We start from the raw sequence: 19,611 nt of genomic DNA, 5'->3' as shown, positions 1-19,611 counted from the left end.
TTAGGGGACGGGGACGGTTTAGGGTACAAGTTAGGGTACGAGAACGGTTTCGGGTGAGCGTACGTGTTAGGGTACGTGTTAGTGTTAACGTACGGGTTAGGATTAGAGGACGGGTTAGGGTAAGGCTTCGGGAAGGGGTTAGTGTTAGGGTTAGGGTAAGCGTTAGGGTTAGGGAATGGGGACGGTTTAGGGTACAGGTTAGAGTACGACAATGGTTTTGTGTGAGCGTACGTGTTAGGGTATGGGTTAGTATTAGCGTACGGGTTAGGATTAGGGGACGGGTTAGGGTAAGGCTTCGTGTAAGTGTTAGGTTTAGGGTTAGGGTTAGGGTTAGGGTTAGGATTAGGGTTAGGGTTAGGGGACGGGGATGCTTTAGGGTACGGGTTAGGGTACGACAACGGTTTACGGTTAGCCTACGTGTTAGGGTACGGGTTAGGGTTAGCGTATGGTTTTGGATTAGGGGACGGGTTAGTTTAAGGCTTCGGGTAAGGGTTAGGGTTAGGGTTAGGGTTAGGGTTAGGGGACGGGGACGGTTAGGGTACAGGTTAGGGTACGACAACGGTTTAGGGTGAGCGTACGTTTTGGGTACGGGTTAGTGTTAGCGTACGGGTTAGGATTAGGGGACAGGTAACGGTAAGACTTCGGGTAAGGGTTAGGGTTAGTGTTAGGGTTAGGGTTAGTGTTAGGGGACGGGGACGGTTTAGGGTACAGGTTAGGGTATAACAACGGTTTAGGGTGAGCGTACGTGTTAGGGTACGGGTTAGTGTTAGCGTACGGGTTAGGATTAGGGGAGGGTAAGGGTAAGGCTACGGGTAAGGGTTAGGCTTAGGGTTAAGGTTAGCGTTAGGGTTAGGGGACGGGGAGGGTTTAGGGTACAGGTTAGGGTACGACAACGGTTTCGGGTGAGCATACGTGTTAGGGCACGGGTTAGTGTTAGCGTACGGGTTAGGATTAGGGGACGGGTTAGGGTAAGGTTTCAGGTAAGGGTTAGGGTTAGGGTTAGGGTTAGCATTAGGGTTAGGGGATGGGGACGGTTTAGGGTACAGGTTAGAGTACAACAACGGTTTTGGGTGAGCGTACGTGTTACGGTATGGGTTAGTGTTAGCGTACGTGTTAGGATTAGCGGACGGGTTAGGGTAAGGCTTCGGGTAAGTTTTAGGGTTAGGGTTAGGGTTAGTGTTAGGGTTAGGGGACGGGGATGGTTTAGGGTACGGGTTAGGGTACGACTACGGTTTAGGGTGAGCGTACGTGTTATGGTACGGGTTAGGGTTAGCGTATGGTTTAGGATTAGGGGACGGGTTAGGTTACGGCTTTGGGTAAGGGTTAGGGTTAGGGTTAGGGTTAGGGTTCGGGGATGGGGACGCTTTAGGGTACAGGTTAGGGTACGACAATGGTGTAGGGTGAGCGTACGTGTTAGGGTACGTGTTAGTTTAAGCGTACGGGTTAGGATTAGGGGATGTTTTAGGGTAAGGCTATGGGTAAGGATTAGGGTTAGAGTTAGGCTTAGGGGACGGCGACGGTTTAGGGTACAGGTTAGGGTACGACAACGTTTTAGTGTGAGTGTACGTGTTAGGGTACGGGTTAGTGTTAGCGTACGGGTTAGGATTAGGGGATGGGTTAGTGTAAGGCTTCGGGTAAGTGTTAGGGTTAGGGTTAGGGTTAGGGTTAGGGGAGGGGGACGGTTTTGGGTACAGGTTAGGGTACGAAAACGGTTTAGGGTTAGCCTAAGTGTTAGGGTACGGGTTAGTGTTAGCGTACGTGTTAGGATTAGGGGACGGGTTAGGGTAAGGCTTCGGGTAAGGGTTAGGGTTAGGGTTAGGGTTAGGGGACGGGGACGGTTTAGGGTACAGGTTAGGGTATGACAACGGTTTAGGGTGAGCGTACGTGTTAGAGTACGGGTTAGTGTTAGCATACGGTTTAGGATTAGGGGACGGGTTAGTGTAAGACTTCGGGTAAGGGATAGGGTTAGGGTTAGGGTTAGTGTTAGGGGACGGGGACGGTTTAGGGTACAGGTTAGGATATGGCAATGATTTAAGGTGAGTGTACGTGTTAGGGTATGGGTTAGTGTTAGAGTACGGGTTAAGATTATGGGACGGGTTAGTGTAAGGCTTCGGGTAAGTGTTAGGCTTAGGGTTAGGGTTAGCGTTAGGGTTAGGGGACGGGGACGGTTTAGGGTACAGTTTAGGATATGGCAATGATTTAGGGTGAGCGTACGTGTTAGGGTACGGGTTGGTGTTAGCGTACGGGTTAGGATTAGGGGACGGGTTAGGGTAAGACTTCGGGTAAGGGTTAGGGTTAGGGTTAGCGTTAGCGTTACGGGATGGGGACGGTTTAGGGTACAGGTTAGGGTACGACAACGGTTTAGGGTGAGCGTACGTGTTAGGGTACGGGTTAGTGTTAGCGTGCGGGTTAGGATTAGGGGACGGTTTAGGGTAAGGCTTTGGGCAAGGGTTAGGGTTAGGGTTAGGGTTAGGGGACGGGGACGGTTTAGAGTACAGGTTAGGGTAAGACAACGGTTTAGGGTGAGCGTATATGTTAGGGTACGGTTTAGTGTTAGCGTACGGGTTAGGATTAGGGGACGGGTTAGTGTAAGGCTTCGGGTAAGGGTTAGGGTTTGGCTTAAGTTTAGGGTTAGGGTTAGGGGACGGGGACGCTTTAGTGTACACGTTAGGGTACGGCAATGATTTAGAGTGAGTGTACGTGTTAGGGTACGGGTTAGTGTTAGCGTACGGGTTAGGATTACGGGACGGGTTAGTGTAAGGCTTCGGGTGAAGGTTAGGGTTAGGGTGAGGGTTAGGGTTAGGGTTAGGGGACGGTTTAGGGTACAGGTTAAGGTACGACAATGGTTTAGGGTGAGCGTACGTGTTAGGGTACGGGTTAGTGTTAGGTACGGCTTAGGAATAGGGGACGGGTTACGGTAAGGCTTCGGGTAAAGTTTAGGGTTAGGGTTAGGGTTAGCGTTAGGGTTAGGGGACGGGGACGGTTTAGGGTACAGTTTAGGATACGACAAAGGTTTAGGGTGAGCGTACGTGTTAGGGTACGGGTTAGTGTTAGCGTACGGGTTAGGATTAGGGGACGGGTTAGGGTAAGGTTTCGGGTAAGGGTTAGGCTTAGGGTTAGGGTTAGGGTTAGTGGACGGGGACAGTTTAAGGTACAGGTTAGGATACGACAACGGTTTAGGGTGAGCGTACGTGTTAGGGTATGGGTTAGTGTTAGCGTACGGGTTAGGATTAGGGGACGGGTTAGGGTAAGGCTTCGGGTAGGGGTTAGGGTTAGGGTTAGGGTTAGGGTTAGGGGACGGGGACAGTTTAGGGTACAGGTTAGGGTACGACAACGGTTTTGGGTGAGCGTACGTGTTAGGGTACGGGTTAGTGTTAGCGTACAGGTTAGAATTAGGTGATGGGTTAGGGTAAGGCTTCGGGTAAGTATTAGTGTTAGGGTTAGGGTTAGGGTTAGGGATATGGGACGGGGACGGTTTAGGGTATAGTTTAGGGTAGGACAACGGTTTAGGGTGAGTGTACGTGTTAGGGTACGGGTTAGGGTTAGCGTACAGTTTAGGATTACTGGACGGTTTAGGGTAAGGCTTCGGGTAAGGGTTAGGGTTAGGGTTAGGGTTAGGGGACGGGGATGGTTTAGGGTACAGATTAGGGTACGACAACGTTTTAGGGTGAGCGTGCGTGTTAGGGTATGGTTTAGTGTTAGCGTACGGGTTAGCATTACGGGAAGGGTTAGGGTAAGGTTTAGGGTAAGGGTTAGGGTTCGGGTTAGGTTTAGGGTTAGGGGACGGGGACGGTTTAGGGTACAGGTTAGGGTACGACAACGGTTTAGGGTGAGCGTACGTGTTAGGGTATGGGTTAGTGTTAGCGTACGGGTTAGGATTATGGCATGGGTTAGGGTAAGGCTATGGATAAGGATTAGGGTTAGGGTTAGGGTTAGGGTTAGGGGACGGGGACGGTTTAGGGAACAGGTTAGGGTACGACAACGGTTTAGGGTTAGCGTACGTGTTAGGGTACGGGTTAGTGTTAGCTTACGGGTTAGGATTACGGGACGGGTTAGGGTAAGGCTTCGGGTAAGGGTTAGGGTTAGGGTTAGGGTTAGGGGACGGGGACGGTTTAGGGTAAAGGTTAGGGTAAAACGGTTTAGGGTGAGAGTACGTGTTAGGGTACATGTTAGTTTTTGCGTAAGTGTTAGGAGTAGGGGATGGGTTAGGGTAAGGCTTCGGGTAAGGGTAAGGGTTAGGGTTAGCGTTACTGTTATGGTTAGGGGACGGGGACGGTTTAAGGTACAGGTTAGGGTACGACAACGGTTTAGGGTGAGCGTACGTGTTAGGGTACAGTTTAGTGTTAGCGTACGGGTTAGGATTAGGGGACGGGTTAGAGTAAGGCTTAGGGTAAGGGTTAGAGTTAGGGTTAGGGTTAGGGTTAGGGGGCGGGGACGGGGAAGGGGACGGGGATGGTTTAGTATTCAGGTTAGAGTACGACAACGATTTAGGGAGAGCGTACCTGCTAGGGTATGGGTTACGGTTTGCGTACGGGTTAGGATTAGGGGACGGGTTAGGGCAAGGCTTCGGGTAAGGGTTAGGGTTAGGGTTAGGGTTATTGTTAGGGGACGGGGAAGGTTTAGGGTACAGGTTAGGGTATGACAATGGTTTAGGTTGAGCGTACGTGTTAGGGTACGGGTTAGTGTTAGCGTACGGGTTAGGATTAGGTGACGGGTTAGGGTAAGGCTTTGGGTAGGGGTTAGGTTTAGGGTTAGGGTTAGGGGACGGGGACGGCTTAGGGTACAGGTTAGGGAACGACAACGGTTTAGGGTGAGTGTACGTGTTAGGGTACGGGTTAGTGTCAGCGTACGGGTTAGGATTAGGGGACGGGTTACGGTAAGCCTTCGGGTAAGTGTTAGGGTTTGGGTTAGGGTTAGGGTTAGGGTTAGTGTTAGGGGACGGTTTAGGGTACAGGTAAGGGTACGACAATGGTTTAGGGTGAGCGTATGAGTTAGGGTATGGGGTAGTGTTAGCGTACGGATTAGGATTAGGCGACGGGTTAGGGTAAGGCTTCGGGTAAGGGTTAGGGTTAGGGTTAGGGTTAGGGGACGGGGACGGTTTAGGGTACAGGTTAGGGTACAACGGATTAGGGTGAGCGTACGTGTTAGGGTACGGGTTAGTGTTAGCGTATGTGTTAGGATTAGGGGACGGGTTAAGGTAAGGCTTCGGGTAAGGGTTAGGGTTAAGGTTAGGGTTATGGTTAGGGAACGGGGATGGTTTAGGGTATAGGTTAGGGTACAACAACGGTTTAGGGTGAGCATACGTGTTAGGGTACGGGTTAGTTTTAGCGTACGTGTTAGGATTAGGGGACGGGTTAGGTTAAGGCTTCGGGTAAGGGTTAGGGTTAGCCTTAGGGTTCACGTTAGGGTTAGGGGACGGGGACAGTTTAGGGTACAGGTTAGTGTACGACAATGGTTTAGGGTGAGCGTATATATTAGGGTACGGGTTAGTGTTAGCGTACGGGTTAAGATTAGGGGACAGGTTAGTGTATAGCTTCGGTTAATGGTTATGGTTAGGGTTAGGGTTAGGCGACGGGGACGGTATAGGTTACAGGTTAGTGTACAACAACGGTGTAGGGTGAGCGTACGTGTTAGGGTACGGGTTAGTGTTAGCGTACGGGTAAGGATTAGGGGATGGGTTAGGGTAAGGCTTCGGGTAAGGGTTAGGGTTAGGTTTAGGGTTAGGGTTAAGGGACGGGCACGGTTTAGGGTACAGGTTAGGGTACGACAACGGTTTAGGGTGAGCGTACGTGTTAGGCTACGGGTTAATGTTAGCGTACGGGTTAGGATTAGGGGACGGGTTAGGGTAAGGCTTCGGATAAGTGTTAGGGTTAGGGTAAGGGTTAGGGTTAGGGTTAGGGGACGGGGACGGTTTCGGGTACAGGTAAGCGTACGACAACGGTTTAGGGTGAGCGTACGTGATAGGGTACGGGTTAGTGTTAGCGTACGTGTTAGGATTAGGGGACGGTTTAGAGTAAGGCTTCGGGTAAGGTTTAGGGTTAGGGTTAGGGTTAGGGGACGCGGATGGTTTACGGTACAGGTTAGGGTACGAGAACGGTTTAGGGTGAGCGTACGTGTTAGGATACGGGTTAGTGTTAGCGTACGGGTTAGGATTACGGGACGGGTTATTATAAGGCTTCGGGTAAGGGTTGGGTTAGGGTTAGGGGAAGGGGACGGGGACGGGGACGGTTTAGGGCACAGGTTAGGGTACGACAAAGGTTTAGGATGAGCGTACGTGTTAGGGTACGGTTTAGTGTTAGCGTACGGGTTAGGATTAGGGGATGGATTAGAGTAAGACTTCGTGTAAGGGTTAATATTAGGGTTAGGGTTAGCGTTAGAGTTAGGGGACGGGGACGGTTTAGGGTAAAGGTTAGGGTATGACAACGGTTTAGGGTAAGTGTACGTATTAGGGTACGGGTTAGTGTTAGCGTACGGGTTAGGATTAGGGGACGTGTTAGTGTTAGGGTTAGGGTTAGGGGACGGGGACGGGTACGGGGACGGTTTAGTATTCAGGTTAGCGTACGACAACTGTTTAGGGTGAGCGTACGTGTTAGGGTATGGGTTAGTGTTAGCGTACGGGTTAGGATTAGGGGATGAGTTAGCGTAAGGCTTCGGGTAAGGGTTAGGTTTAGGGTTAGGGTTACCGTTAGGGTTAGGGGATGGGGACGGTTTAGGGTACAGGTTAGGATACGACAACGGTTTCGGGTGAGTGTACGTGTTAGGGTACGGATTAGTGTTAGCGTACATGTTAGGATTAGGGGATGGGTTAGGGTAAGGCTTCGGGTAAGGGTTAGGTTTAGGGTTAGGGTTAGGGGACAGAGACGGTTTAGGGTACAGGTTAGGGTACGACAACGGTTTAGGGTGAGCGTACGTGTTAGGATACGGGTTAGTGTTAGCGTACGGGTTAGGATTAAGGGACGGGTTAGGGTAAGGCTTCGGGTAAGGGTTAGCGTTAGGGTTAGGGTTAGGGTTAGGGTTAGGGTACGGGGACGCTTTAGGGTACAGGTTAGGGTACGACAACGGTATAGGGTGAGCGTACGAGTTAGGGTACGGGTTAGAGTTAGCGTAAGGGTTAGGATTAGTGGACGGTTTAGGGTAAGGCTTCGGGTAAGGGTTAGGGTTAGGGTTAGGTTTAGGGTTAGGGTTCGGGGATGGGGACGCTTTAGGATACAGGTTAGGTTACGACAACGGTTTAGCGTGAGCGTACGTGTTAGGGTACGGGTTAGTGTTAGCGTACGGTTTAGGATTACGGAACAGGTTAGGTTAAAGCTTCGGGTAAGGGTTAGGGTTAGCGTTAGGGTTAGGGTTAGTGTTAGGGTTAGGGTTAGGGGATGGGGACGGTTTAGGGTACAGGTTAGTGTATGACAACGGTGTAGGGTGAGCGTACGTCTTAGGGTACGGGTTAGTGTTAGCGTACGGGTTAGGTTTAGGGGATGTGTTAGTGTAAGGCTATGGGTAAGTTTTAGGGTTAGGGCTAGGATTAGGGTTAGGGGACGAGGACGGTTTAGGGTGCAGGTTAGGGTACGAAAACGGTTTAGGGTGAGCGTACGTGTTAGGGTACGGGTTAGTGTTAGCGTACGGGTTAGGATTAGGGGACAGGTTATGGTAAGACTTCGGGTAAGGTTTAGGGTTAGGGTTAGGGTTAGTGTTAGGGGACGGGGACGGTTTAGGGTACAGGTTAGGGTATGACAACGGTTTAGGGTGAGTGTACGTGTTAGGTTACGGGTTACTGTTAGCGTATGGGTTAGGATTAGGGGAGGGGTTAGGGTAAGGCTTCGGGTAAGCTTTATGCTTAGGGTTAGGGTTAGCGTAAGCGTTAGGGGACGGGGACGGTTTAGGGTACAAGTTAGGGTACGAGAACGGTTTCGGGTGAGCGTACGTGTTAGGGTACGTGTTAGTGTTAACGTACGGGTTAGGATTAGAGGACGGGTTAGGGTAAGGCTTCGGGAAGGGGTTAGTGTTAGGGTTAGGGTAAGCGTTAGGGTTAGGGAATGGGGACGGTTTAGGGTACAGGTTAGAGTACGACAATGGTTTTGTGTGAGCGTACGTGTTAGGGTATGGGTTAGTATTAGCGTACGGGTTAGGATTAGGGGACGGGTTAGGGTAAGGCTTCGTGTAAGTGTTAGGTTTAGGGTTAGGGTTAGGGTTAGGGTTAGGATTAGGGTTAGGGTTAGGGGACGGGGATGCTTTAGGGTACGGGTTAGGGTACGACAACGGTTTACGGTTAGCCTACGTGTTAGGGTACGGGTTAGGGTTAGCGTATGGTTTTGGATTAGGGGACGGGTTAGTTTAAGGCTTCGGGTAAGGGTTAGGGTTAGGGTTAGGGTTAGGGTTAGGGGACGGGGACGGTTAGGGTACAGGTTAGGGTACGACAACGGTTTAGGGTGAGCGTACGTTTTGGGTACGGGTTAGTGTTAGCGTACGGGTTAGGATTAGGGGACAGGTAACGGTAAGACTTCGGGTAAGGGTTAGGGTTAGTGTTAGGGTTAGGGTTAGTGTTAGGGGACGGGGACGGTTTAGGGTACAGGTTAGGGTATAACAACGGTTTAGGGTGAGCGTACGTGTTAGGGTACGGGTTAGTGTTAGCGTACGGGTTAGGATTAGGGGAGGGTAAGGGTAAGGCTACGGGTAAGGGTTAGGCTTAGGGTTAAGGTTAGCGTTAGGGTTAGGGGACGGGGAGGGTTTAGGGTACAGGTTAGGGTACGACAACGGTTTCGGGTGAGCATACGTGTTAGGGCACGGGTTAGTGTTAGCGTACGGGTTAGGATTAGGGGACGGGTTAGGGTAAGGTTTCAGGTAAGGGTTAGGGTTAGGGTTAGGGTTAGCATTAGGGTTAGGGGATGGGGACGGTTTAGGGTACAGGTTAGAGTACAACAACGGTTTTGGGTGAGCGTACGTGTTACGGTATGGGTTAGTGTTAGCGTACGTGTTAGGATTAGCGGACGGGTTAGGGTAAGGCTTCGGGTAAGTTTTAGGGTTAGGGTTAGGGTTAGTGTTAGGGTTAGGGGACGGGGATGGTTTAGGGTACGGGTTAGGGTACGACTACGGTTTAGGGTGAGCGTACGTGTTATGGTACGGGTTAGGGTTAGCGTATGGTTTAGGATTAGGGGACGGGTTAGGTTACGGCTTTGGGTAAGGGTTAGGGTTAGGGTTAGGGTTAGGGTTCGGGGATGGGGACGCTTTAGGGTACAGGTTAGGGTACGACAATGGTGTAGGGTGAGCGTACGTGTTAGGGTACGTGTTAGTTTAAGCGTACGGGTTAGGATTAGGGGATGTTTTAGGGTAAGGCTATGGGTAAGGATTAGGGTTAGAGTTAGGCTTAGGGGACGGCGACGGTTTAGGGTACAGGTTAGGGTACGACAACGTTTTAGTGTGAGTGTACGTGTTAGGGTACGGGTTAGTGTTAGCGTACGGGTTAGGATTAGGGGATGGGTTAGTGTAAGGCTTCGGGTAAGTGTTAGGGTTAGGGTTAGGGTTAGGGTTAGGGGAGGGGGACGGTTTTGGGTACAGGTTAGGGTACGAAAACGGTTTAGGGTTAGCCTAAGTGTTAGGGTACGGGTTAGTGTTAGCGTACGTGTTAGGATTAGGGGACGGGTTAGGGTAAGGCTTCGGGTAAGGGTTAGGGTTAGGGTTAGGGTTAGGGGACGGGGATGGTTTAGGGTACAGGTTAGGGTATGACAACGGTTTAGGGTGAGCGTACGTGTTAGAGTACGGGTTAGTGTTAGCATACGGTTTAGGATTAGGGGACGGGTTAGTGTAAGACTTCGGGTAAGGGATAGGGTTAGGGTTAGGGTTAGTGTTAGGGGACGGGGACGGTTTAGGGTACAGGTTAGGATATGGCAATGATTTAAGGTGAGTGTACGTGTTAGGGTATGGGTTAGTGTTAGAGTACGGGTTAAGATTATGGGACGGGTTAGTGTAAGGCTTCGGGTAAGTGTTAGGCTTAGGGTTAGGGTTAGCGTTAGGGTTAGGGGACGGGGACGGTTTAGGGTACAGTTTAGGATATGGCAATGATTTAGGGTGAGCGTACGTGTTAGGGTACGGGTTGGTGTTAGCGTACGGGTTAGGATTAGGGGACGGGTTAGGGTAAGACTTCGGGTAAGGGTTAGGGTTAGGGTTAGCGTTAGCGTTACGGGATGGGGACGGTTTAGGGTACAGGTTAGGGTACGACAACGGTTTAGGGTGAGCGTACGTGTTAGGGTACGGGTTAGTGTTAGCGTGCGGGTTAGGATTAGGGGACGGTTTAGGGTAAGGCTTTGGGCAAGGGTTAGGGTTAGGGTTAGGGTTAGGGGACGGGGACGGTTTAGAGTACAGGTTAGGGTAAGACAACGGTTTAGGGTGAGCGTATATGTTAGGGTACGGTTTAGTGTTAGCGTACGGGTTAGGATTAGGGGACGGGTTAGTGTAAGGCTTCGGGTAAGGGTTAGGGTTTGGCTTAAGTTTAGGGTTAGGGTTAGGGGACGGGGACGCTTTAGTGTACACGTTAGGGTACGGCAATGATTTAGAGTGAGTGTACGTGTTAGGGTACGGGTTAGTGTTAGCGTACGGGTTAGGATTACGGGACGGGTTAGTGTAAGGCTTCGGGTGAAGGTTAGGGTTAGGGTGAGGGTTAGGGTTAGGGTTAGGGGACGGTTTAGGGTACAGGTTAAGGTACGACAATGGTTTAGGGTGAGCGTACGTGTTAGGGTACGGGTTAGTGTTAGGTACGGCTTAGGAATAGGGGACGGGTTACGGTAAGGCTTCGGGTAAAGTTTAGGGTTAGGGTTAGGGTTAGCGTTAGGGTTAGGGGACGAGGACGGTTTAGGGTACAGTTTAGGATACGACAAAGGTTTAGGGTGAGCGTACGTGTTAGGGTACGGGTTAGTGTTAGCGTACGGGTTAGGATTAGGGGACGGGTTAGGGTAAGGTTTCGGGTAAGGGTTAGGCTTAGGGTTAGGGTTAGGGTTAGTGGACGGGGACAGTTTAAGGTACAGGTTAGGATACGACAACGGTTTAGGGTGAGCGTACGTGTTAGGGTATGGGTTAGTGTTAGCGTACGGGTTAGGATTAGGGGACGGGTTAGGGTAAGGCTTCAGGTAGGGGTTAGGGTTAGGGTTAGGGTTAGGGTTAGGGGACGGGGACAGTTTAGGGTACAGGTTAGGGTCCGACAACGGTTTTGGGTGAGCGTACGTGTTAGGGTACGGGTTAGTGTTAGCGTACAGGTTAGAATTAGGTGATGGGTTAGGGTAAGGCTTCGGGTAAGTATTAGTGTTAGGGTTAGGGTTAGGGTTAGGGATATGGGACGGGGACGGTTTAGGGTATAGTTTAGGGTAGGACAACGGTTTAGGGTGAGTGTACGTGTTAGGGTACGGGTTAGGGTTAGCGTACAGTTTAGGATTACTGGACAGTTTAGGGTAAGGCTTCGGGTAAGGGTTAGGGTTAGGGTTAGGGTTAGGGGACGGGGATGGTTTAGGGTACAGATTAGGGTACGACAACGTTTTAGGGTGAGCGTGCGTGTTAGGGTATGGTTTAGTGTTAGCGTACGGGTTAGCATTACGGGAAGGGTTAGGGTAAGGTTTAGGGTAAGGGTTAGGGTTCGGGTTAGGTTTAGGGTTAGGGGACGGGGACGGTTTAGGGTACAGGTTAGGGTACGACAACGGTTTAGGGTGAGCGTACGTGTTAGGGTATGGGTTAGTGTTAGCGTACGGGTTAGGATTATGGCATGGGTTAGGGTAAGGCTATGGATAAGGATTAGGGTTAGGGTTAGGGTTAGGGTTAGGGGACGGGGACGGTTTAGGGAACAGGTTAGGGTACAACAACGGTTTAGGGTGAGCGTACGTGTTAGGGGACGTGTTAGTGTTAGCGTACGGGTTAGGATTGGGGACAGGTTAGGGTAAGACTTCGGTTAAGGGTTAGGGTTAGGGTTAGGGTTAGTGTTAGGGGACAGGGACAGTTTAGGGTACAGTTTAGGGTGTGACAATGGTTTAGGGTGAGCGTACGTGTTAGGGTATGTGTTAGTGTTAGCGTACGGTTTAGGATTAGGGGACGGGTTAGGATTAGTCTTCGGGTAAGGGTTAGGGTTAGGGTTAGGGTTAGGGGACGGGGACGGGGACGGTTTAGGGTACAGATTAGGGTACGACAACGGTTTAGGGTGAGCGTACGTGTTAGGGTTCGGGTTAGTGGTAGCATATGGGTTAGGATTAGGGGACGGGTTAGGGTAAGGCTTCGCGTAAGGGTTAGGGTTAGGGTAAGGGGACGGGGACGGTTTAGGGTACAGGTTTGTGTACGACAAAGGTTTAGGGTGATCGTACGTGTTAGGGTACATATTAGTGTTAGCGTAAGGGTTAGGAGTAGGGGACGGGTTAAGGTAAAGCTTGGGGTAAGGGTAAGGGTTAGGGTTATTGTTAGCGTTACGGTTAGGGGGCGGGGAAGGTTAGGGGACAGGTTAGGGTACAACAACGGTTTAGGGTGAGGGTACGTGTTAGTGTAGGGTTTAGTGTTAGCGTACGGGTTAGGAATAGGGGACGGGTTAGGGTAAGGCTTCGGGTAAGGGTTAGGGTTACGGTTAGGGGACGGGGACGTGGAAGGTTTAGTATTCAGGTTCGCGTACGTCAATTGTTTAGGGTGAGCGTAAGTGTTAGGGTATGGGTTAGTGTTAGCGTACGGGTTAGGATTAGGGGACGGGTTCGGGCAAGGCTTCGGGTAAGGGTTAATGTTAGGGTTAGGGTTAAGGTTATGGGACAGGGACTGTTTAGGGTACAGGTTAGGGTAGGACAACGGTTTAGGGGGAGCGTAGGTGTTAGGGTATGGGTTAGTGTTAGCGTACAGGTTAGGATTAGTGGACGGGTTAGGTTAAGGCTTCGGGTAAGGGTTAGGCTTACGGTTCGGGTTAGGGTTAGTGTTAGTGGACGGGGACGGTTTAGGGTACAGTTTAGTATACGACAACGGTTTAGGTTGAGCGTACGTGTTAGGGTACGGGTTAGTGTTAGCGTACGGGTTAGGATTAGGTGACGGCTTAGGTTAAGGCTTCGGGTAGGGGTTTGTGTTAGGGTTAGCGTTAGGGTTAGGGGACGGGGACGGTTTAGGGTACAGGTTAGGGTACGACAAGGGTTTAGGGTGAGCGTACGTGTTAGGGTATGGGTTAGTGTTAGCGTACGTGTTAGGATTAGGGGACAGGTTAGGGTAAGCCTTCGGGTAAGTGTTAGGGTTAGGGTTAGGGTTAGGGGACGGGGACGGTTTAGGGTACAGGTTAGGGTACGACAACGGTTTAGGGTTAGCGTACGTGTTAGGGTACGGGTTAGTGTTAGTGTACGGATTAGGATTAGGGAATGGGTTAGGGTAAGGTTTCGGGGAAGGTTTAGGGTTAGGGTTAGGGTTAGGGTTAGGGTTCGGGTTATGGACGGGGACGGTTTAGGGTACAGGTTAGGGTACGACAACGGTTTATGGTGAGCGTACATGTTAGTGTACGGGTTAGTGTTAACGTATGGGTTAGGATTAGGGGACGGGTTAGGGTAAGGCTTCGGGTAAGTGTTAGGTTTAGGGTTAGGGTTAGGGTTAGGGGACGGGGACGGTTTAGGGTACAGTTTAGGGTATGACAACGGTTTAGGGAGAGCGTACGTGTTAGGGTACGTGTTAGTGTTAGCGTAAGGGTTAAGAGTAGGGGACGGGTTAGGGTAAGGCTTCGGGTAAGGGTAAGGGTTAGGGTTAGGGTTAGCCTTAGGGTTAGGGGATGGGGACGGTTTAGGGTACAGCTTACGGTACGACAACGGTTTAGGGTGAGCGTACGTGTTACGGTACGGTTTAGTGTTAGCGTACGGGTTAGGATTAGGGGACGGGTTAGAGTAAGGCTTCGGGTAAGTGTTAGGGTTAGGGTTAGGGTTAGCGTTAGAGTTAGGGGACGGGGATGGTTTAGGGTACAGGTTAGTGTACAACAACGGTGTAGGGTGAGCGTACGTGTTAGGGTACGGGTTAGTGTTAGCGTACGGGTTAGGATTAGGGGATGGGTTAGGGTAAGGCTTCGGGTAAGGGTTAGGGTTAGGGTTAGGGTTAGGGGACGGGGACGCTTTAGGGTACAGGTTAGGGTACGACAACGGTTTAGGGTGAGCGTACGTGTTAGGGTACGGGTTAGTGTTAGCGTAGGGGTTAGGATTAGGGGACAGGTTAGGGTAAGGCTTCGGGTAAGTGTTAGGGTAAGGGTTAGGGTTAGGGTTAGGGTTAGGGGACGGGGACGGTTTAGGGTACAGTTTAGTATACGACAACCGTTTAGGTTGAGCGTACGTGTTAGGGTACGGGTTAGTGTTAGCGTACGGGTTAGGATTAGGTGACGGCTTAGGTTAAGGCTTCGGGTAGGGGTTTGTGTTAGGGTTAGCGTTAGGGTTAGGGGACGGGGACGGTTTAGGGTACAGGTTAGGGTACGACAAGGGTTTAGGGTGAGCGTACGTGTTAGGGTATGGGTTAGTGTTAGCGTACGTGTTAGGATTAGGGGACAGGTTAGGGTAAGCCTTCGGGTAAGTGTTAGGGTTAGGGTTAGGGTTAGGGGACGGGGACGGTTTAGGGTACAGGTTAGGGTACGACAACGGTTTAGGGTTAGCGTACGTGTTAGGGTACGGGTTAGTGTTAGTGTACGGATTAGGATTAGGGAATGGGTTAGGGTAAGGTTTCGGGGAAGGTTTAGGGTTAGGGTTAGGGTTAGGGTTAGGGTTCGGGTTATGGACGGGGACGGTTTAGGGTACAGGTTAGGGTACGACAACGGTTTATGGTGAGCGTACATGTTAGTGTACGTGTTAGTGTTAGCGTAAGGGTTAAGAGTAGGGGACGGGTTAGGGTAAGGCTTCGGGTAAGGGTAAGGGTTAGGGTTAGGGTTAGCCTTAGGGTTAGGGGATGGGGACGGTTTAGGGTACAGCTTACGGTACGACAACGGTTTAGGGTGAGCGTACGTGTTACGGTACGGTTTAGTGTTAGCGTACGGGTTAGGATTAGGGGACGGGTTAGAGTAAGGCTTCGGGTAAGTGTTAGGGTTAGGGTTAGGGTTAGCGTTAGAGTTAGGGGACGGGGATGGTTTAGGGTACAGGTTAGTGTACAACAACGGTGTAGGGTGAGCGTACGTGTTAGGGTACGGGTTAGTGTTAGCGTACGGGTTAGGATTAGGGGATGGGTTAGGGTAAGGCTTCGGGTAAGGGTTAGGGTTAGGGTTAGGGTTAGGGGACGGGGACGCTTTAGGGTACAGGTTAGGGTACGACAACGGTTTAGGGTGAGCGTACGTGTTAGGGTATGGGTTAGTGTTAGCGTAGGGGTTAGGATTAGGGGACAGGTTAGGGTAAGGCTTCGGGTAAGTGTTAGGGTAAGGGTTAGGGTTAGGGTTAGGGTTAGGGGACGGGGACGGTTTAGGGTACAGGTAAGCGTACGACAACGGTTTAGGGTGAGTGTACATGTTAGGGTACGGGTTAGTGTTAGCGTACGTGTTAGGATTAGGGCACGGGTTAGGGTAAGGCTTCGGGTAAGGGTTAGGGTTAGGTTTAGGGTTAGGGTTACGGTTAGGGGATGCGGACGGTTTAGGGTACAGATTAGGGTATGACAACGGTTTAGGGTGAGCGCACGTGTTAGGGTACGGGTTAGTGTTAGGTTACGGGTTAGGATTAGGGGACGGGTTAGGGTAAGGCTTCGGGTAAGGGTTAGGGTTAGGGTTAGCGTTAGCGTTAGGTCTACGGGACGGGGACGATTTAGGGTACAGGTTAGGGTTACAACGGTTTAGTGTGAGCGTACGTGTTAGGGTACGGTTTAGTGTTTGCGTACGGGTTAGGATTAGCGGACGGGTTAGAGGAAGGCTTCGGGCAAGGGTTAGGGTTAGGGTTAGGGTTAGCGTTAGGATTAGGGGACGGGGACTGTTTATGGTACAGGTTAGGGTAAGACAACGGTTTAGGTTGAGCGTACGTGTTAGGGTACTGGTTAGTGTTAGCGTACGCGTTAGGATTAGGGGAGGGTTTTGGTAAGGCTTCGGGTAAGGGTTAGGGTTAGGGTTAGGTTTAGGGGACGGGGACGGGGACGGGGACGATTTAGTGTGCAGGTTAGGGTACGAAAACTGTTTAGGGTGAGCGTACATGTTAGGGTATGGTTTTGTGGTAGCGTACGGGTTAGGATTAGGGGACGGGTTAGGGTAAGGCTTCGAGTAAGGTTTACTGTTAGGGTTATGGTTATGGTTAGGGGACGGGGATGGTTTACGTTACAGGTTAGGGTACGACAAAGGTTTATCGTGTGCGTACGTATTAGGGTACGGTTTATTTTTAACATATGGGTTAGGATTAGGGGACCGTTTAGGGTAAGGCTTCTGGTAAGGGTTAGGGTTAGGGTTAGGGTTAGGGGACGGGGATGGTTTAGGGTACAGGTTAGGGTACGACAACGGTTTGGGGTGAGCGTACGTTTTAGGGTACGGGTTAAGTTAGCGTACGGGTTAGGATTAGGGGAGGGGTTAGGGTAAGGCTTCGGGTAAGGGTTAGGGTTAGGGTTAGGGTTAGGGTTAGGGGACGCAGACGGTTTAGGGTACAGGTTAGGGTACGACAACCGTTTAGGATGAGCGTACGTGTTAGGGTACGGGTTAGTGTTAGCGTACGGGTTAGGATTAGGGGACGGGTTAGTGTAAGGCTTCGGGTAAGGGTTAGGGTTAGAGTTAGGGTTAGGGGACGGGGACGGTTTAGGGTACAGGTAAGTGTATGACAATGGTTTAGGGTGAGCGTACGTGTTAGGGTACGGTTTAGTGTTAGCGTACGTGTTAGGATTAGGGGACGGGTTACGGTAAGCCTTCGGGTAATTGTTAGGGTTTGGGTTAGGGTTAGGGTTAGTGTTAGGGACGGTTTAGGGTACAGGTTAGGGTACGACAACGGTTTAGGGTGAGCGTACATGTTAGGGTATGGCTTAGTGTTAGCGTACGGGTTAGGATTAGCGGACGGGTTAGGGTAAGGCTTCGGGTAAGAGTTAGAGTTAGGGTTAGGGTTAGGGGACGGAGAGGTTTAGGGTACAGGTTAGGGTACGACAACGGTTTAGGGTGAGCGTACGTGTTAGGATACGGGTTAGTGTTAGTGTACAGGTTAGGATTAGGGGACGGGATAGGGTAAGGCTTCCGGTAAGGGTTAGGGTTATTTTTAGGGTTAGGGGACGGGGACGGTTTAGGGTACAGGTTAGGGTACGACAACGGTTTAGGGTGAGCGTACGTGTTAGGGTACGGGTTAGTGTTAGCGTACGGATTAGGATTAGGCGACGGGTTAGGGCAAGGCTTCGGGTAAGGGTTAGGGTTAGGGTTGGGGTTAGGGGACGGGGACGGATTAGGGTATAGGTTAGGGTACAACGGTTTAGGGTGAGCGTACGTGTTAGGGTACGGGTTAGTGTTAGTGTATGTTTTAGGATTAGGGGACGGGTTAGGGTAAGGCTTCCGTTAAGGGTTAGGGTTAGGGGACGGGGACGGGGACGGTTTAGGGTACGACAACGGTTTAGAGTGAGCATACGTGTTAGGGTATGGGTTAGTTTTAGCGTACGTGTTAGGATTAGGGGACGGGTTAGGGTAAGGCTTCGGGTAAGGGTTAGGGTTAGGGTTAGGGTTAACATTAGGGTTAGGGGACGGGGACGGTTTAGGGTACAGGTAAGTGTACGACAACGGTTTAGGGTGAGCGTACGTGTTAGGGTACGGTTTAGTGTTAGCGTACGGGTTAGGATTAGGGGACGGGTTAGCGTAAGGCTTCGGGTAAAGTTTAGGGTTAGGGTTAGGGGACGGGGACGGGGACGGGGACGGTTTAGGGTACAGGTTAGTGTACGACAACGGTTTAGGGTGAGTGTACGTGTTAGGGTACGGGTTAGTGTTAGCGTACGGGTTAGGATTAGGGGACGGGTTAGGGTAAGACTTCGGGTAAGGGTTAGGTTTAGGGTTAGGGTTAGGGGATGTGGACGGTGTAGGGTACAGTTTAGGGTACGACAACGATTTAGGTTGAGCGTACGAGTTAGGGTACGGGTTAGGGTTAGCGTACGGGTAAGGATTAGGAGACGGGATAGGGTAAGGCTTCGGGTAAGGGTTAGTGTTAGTGTTAGGGTTTGGGTTAGGGGACGGGGACGGTTTACGGTACACGTTAGGGTACGACAACGGTTTAGGTTGAGCGTACGTGTTAGGTTACGGGTTAGTGTTAGCGTACGGGTGAGGATTAAGGGACGCGTTAGGGTAAGGCTTCGGGTAAGGGTTAGGGTTAGGGTTAGGGTTAGGGTTAGGGGACGGGGACATTTTAGGGTACAGATTAGGGTACGATAACGGTTTAGGGTGAGCGTACGTGTTAGGGTATGGGTTAGTGTTAGCGTACGGGTTAGGATTAGGGGACGGGTTAGGTTAAGGCTTCGGGTATGGGTTAGTGTTAGGTTTAGGGTTAGGGTTAGGGGACGGGGACGCTTTAGGGTACAGGTTAGGGTAAGACAACGGTTTAGGGTGAGCGTACATGTTAGGGTATGGTTTAGTGTTAGCGTACGGGTTAGGATTAGGGGACGGTTTAGGGTAAGGCTTCGGGTAAGGGTTAGGGTTTGGGTTAGGTTTAGGGTTAGGGTTAGGGGACGGGGACGGTTTAGGGTACAGGTTAGGGTACGACAACGGTTTAGGGTGAGCGTACGTGTTAGGGTACGTGTTAGTGTTAGCGTACGGGTTAGGATTAGGGGACGGGTTACTTTAAGCCTTCGGGTAAGGTTTAGGGTTTGGGTTAGGTTTAGGGTTAGGGTTATGGTCAGGGGACGGTTTAGGATACAGGTTAGGGTACGCCAATGGTTTAGGGTGAGCGTACGTGTTAGGGTACGGCTTAGTGTTAGCGTACGGTTTAGGATTAGGGGACGGGTTAGGGTAAGGCTTCGGGTAAGGGTTAGGGTTAGGGTTAGGATTAGGATTAGGGGAAGGGTCTGGTTCAGGGTACAGGTTAGGATACGACAACGGTTTAGGGTGAGCGTACGTGTTAGGGTATGGGTTAGTGCTAGCATACGGGTTAGGATTAGGGGACGGGTTAGTGTAAGGCTTCGGGTAAGGGTTAGGGTTAGGGTTAGGGTTAGGGTTAGGTGACGGGGACCGTTTTCAGTACAGGTTAGGGTACGACAACAGTTGAAATTGAGCTTTAAGGCATGTCCTTTTTATTTTTCAAACTGTGATTACAGCTTAGCTCTTCAAAGTGTTTTCTTAAAGTATGTGTTACATTTTGAAATTTATTGGCCATTACCTCCCTCAAAACATTTTGAGGGCAGGTTTCATTTACAGCCCTGCAGTACTTGTTCACATGAAGTGACCATTAGCACAGGCTTAAAGCTGCTTTTGCAGGTAACGGCCAGATTGTGGCAGCCTTTCTTTGTTCCCCATGCTGATACTAGGGAAACAGACCTTCTGGCCAGTGGTCTTCCTCGGTTATAAATTAGAGTGGAATGTGCCCGGATAAACCCTAAAAGCTGATGTCTCCTTACTTTTGTTTGTTTTTTAAATTTAATTTATGTTTTTATTGGAGTAATATTCCATTGTGTATGTGGACCACTTCTTGCTGCATTCCTCTGTTGATGGACATTTTCGTTGCTTCCAAGTGTTGGCTATATTAA

The sequence above is a fragment of the Delphinapterus leucas genome, chromosome 4 (assembly GCF_059928025.1).
Source record: "Delphinapterus leucas isolate spDelLeu-1000000601 "Yukka" chromosome 4, BTC_Dleu_Yukka2, whole genome shotgun sequence".
In the NCBI taxonomy this organism is placed as follows: domain Eukaryota; kingdom Metazoa; phylum Chordata; class Mammalia; order Artiodactyla; family Monodontidae; genus Delphinapterus; species Delphinapterus leucas.
This window is presented reverse-complemented; position numbering follows the sequence as displayed.